Genomic DNA, 3,410 nt, shown 5'->3' with positions numbered 1-3,410 from the left:
TATCTTTTAAGCTCTGATTTGTTCTTCATCTTAAGGTTTTATTTATAGGATTCAAGAAGGCTTATGAAACTCATTTGGCCGTTGAAAATAGTTCAACTATCATGAGTAATTGAGTTGATAAGATCTGCCATAAAGCAATAACGTTCTTGCTGAAAGAAGGAATGTTCTTGTGAATCAAGAACGATCTTCGATTTTGCCTTGAGATGAGCTGACTTTTAATATGATCTTGACAGTTGTCTGAAGTGATCCAAATTTAAATAATTATTATAAACAAATTTAACTGAAATAGTATTTCAATAACAAAACAAAAAAATAAGTATACTAATTATTCTAATATTTAAATTAATATCCCCATTAGAGTGCTACGATTGGTCTATATTTTCCTCTATTTGTTGGCTCACGTTTTTGTAACGTCCATTTAGCGTTAAGTACCAAAAGCTAAAAACTGTGATATTTACAGGACAAAAAACATATTTAAACCTATTTTATATAACATCTAATGTGTTTTGACACATTATTTAATGAATTTGACAAATTTTATAATTTGATAATCATTAAATAAAGTCATATTATTATGATATATATATATATATATATATATATATATATATATATATATTATGATTTAATTTATATATAATATCAAAGTAAATAATTTTAATTGTCAATCAATTTTAACTGTTTCATCATTAGAATTTTTTTTATTTATTTCAACAATTTAATTTTGATAAAAAAAATTAAATAATTTTAATAATTTAATAATTATGATCGATTGAAATATAAAAATATTTTACACCGATACAGATATAGTGTATATAATAAATATAGTGTATATAATAAATTTGTGTCGGATATTTTTATATACTAACCATACATATAAGTAAATCGCCTCATTCATATATATATATATGAATATCTATCAATTCGAAAACGAGGAAAATACATATTTTTTTGTCAACTACTTCGAATTGAAGAAGGCCCAAGTCCAACTACACAGGAAAAACCAACCGAGTGCCTAAACAGAATTTAGTGGTCCAACAACATACAAAGTTAAAAAGCAAAGCCCAGTTTTGAAAATAACGACATGTTCTCCCAACCATAAAAAATCTAGGTGTTTTTCTGAATTTTTAAATTTGATAGTGTAAAACATCAATCTAATAGTAAAAAATGAGATTAATAATGTTATTCAAAACTCCAATCTGATATATTTTTTTACACCTTTTAAATAAATATTGAGGATCAATCAATCACCATAACGAATACCACATTCTTTGATAACACATTCTATGGAAAAATTAACTATATATTCTGATATCTTACTACTCCATATTCTTATAATTTCTAGATATTTTTTCTAAAAAAAGATGATAAATTTCTTATAGTTAACTATCTGTAAATCCTACATCAAACCTAACAATAAGAACTTTTACAATTCAAAAAATTTCAAGTTAAAAATTTCCAACACAATCTTGTCCCATAGGACCTAAAGGGTTAGTTTCATAAAATGTACTAAAAATATACTCAGGTTTTGAAGTTGAAATTTCAAAACTTGAATTTTCTAGTATTCGAAATATTTCCATGGTACGTAAATGTGTAACAAAACTACAAAAATTAAAATTTTCAGTATGTAAATGTGTAATCGAAAATTTTACATATTTTATATTTTGAAAATTAATTTTGATATTGTAATATTTGTAGAGGTGAGGGAACTATCCAAATTAAAAATGTTTTAAAGTGTTAAATAAAATTGAATTTAAAGAGAGTCGGCTTAAAGGAGAAGCAACTAAAGTCATTTCTATAGACTTCTCAAAATTATCACACCTATTTTAAATTCCGTAGTTGGACTATTAAACTAATTTATTTAAGCATCATTAATTAGGCCGTTGTAATAAAAAAACAATACAAATAAGTGAAAATGTCTACTACTTATGTCAATAATTAATTTATTTAATTACATTGTCTATTTTATTTAAAATATCATTTTAAACTTGAAATAATTTTTATTTAATTATTTCTCTATAACATATACTATATTTAAAATAAAATAAAAAAATCTCACAAAAATATTTACTTTAGATCTCACATTAGCTTGGATTGGCTTTGAGTTTAAGTTAACTTGAAGAAATAGAGTATATACATTAAGATTAACGTTTATAAATGTACTTTTGAATAAATTTAATTTTAAAATTTAATTTTTAATTAAAATTTAATTTAATTTAACGTAATTTATGTTTGAATATTGTTTTTATAAACGTCGTTTTCTTAAATGAAATTTATTTAAATAGTATAATCAAATGTATTTTTAAATGTGTATTTACTAGGAGTATATATTTTATTGGATTAAATAAATTTTTAATCTTTATAAAAGTTTGAAATTTCACTTTTAGTCTTTATAAAAAAATTACATTTTTAATTCTTACAAAATTTTCCTACAAATAATTTTAATTCTCGCTGCAAAGAAACATGTTCAATTGTCCTTAAACTTTTAAATTTTTTATTTATTTTTTGTAAGCACGGTTAAAATATTATAACAAGTTTCTCCATAAAAAATTACAGTTTTTTTTAAAGTTAAAATAAATTAAATATGAATTTTTAAATTTCATAAACCTAATATAGAAGAAATAAAAATATGAACCTAGAAATTCAGTCTTCAATTCAATTTTTGAGGAGGAACTTTTTACAATGTTTTATATATATTTATAAAGAAAATTCATTATAAAATATACGTTGACATTCTAAATGACTAAAATTATAATAATTTTGTAGAGATTAAAAATATTAATTATTTTATAGAAACTAAAAACATAATTTTAAAATTTTATTTAACCATATTTTATTGTAATATAATATGAATAATATGTTTATATTTATTTTTAAATTAATAATTTCTACAGAAAAATATCTCAATCACATTTAAATTAAACAAAGAATAAAAAGAATTTGTTGTAAAGAAAAATCGAAAACACTTGCAAAAACAAAGAATTAATGCATACGTTCCAAATTAGATAACAAAATAATAAGAAAACACATAGATCAAAAATTAAGATTAAATAAGGTTAGAAATTCAAAAGAACACACAATAGCTAGTTTTAAATCAAAGGCAAAAAATGAAAATGAAAAGTTTTAAAGAATTTAAAGTTGATAAATTTTTTTGGTTTAATTACACTTTTGGTCTCTTTATTTTTACACTTTCACGAACTTGGTCACTCAATTTTAAAATTTGACAATTTTAGTCTCTCCTTCATATTTTTAACTAAAAAAATAACGATTTGATAAATTTTAAATGACATAGTATGCGATTTCATGATATAAAATCATCTAGAGACATTAGTTATTTACATGTTTAGTCCTCTAAATAGATTTCTTCCTTTTATGTTATTTAATTAAGTGATTTTCGTTTATACATACAT

The sequence above is a fragment of the Cicer arietinum genome, chromosome 6 (genome assembly GCF_000331145.2).
Source record: "Cicer arietinum cultivar CDC Frontier isolate Library 1 chromosome 6, Cicar.CDCFrontier_v2.0, whole genome shotgun sequence".
Lineage (NCBI taxonomy): Eukaryota > Viridiplantae > Streptophyta > Magnoliopsida > Fabales > Fabaceae > Cicer > Cicer arietinum.
Note: the sequence above shows the minus strand (reverse complement) of the source record.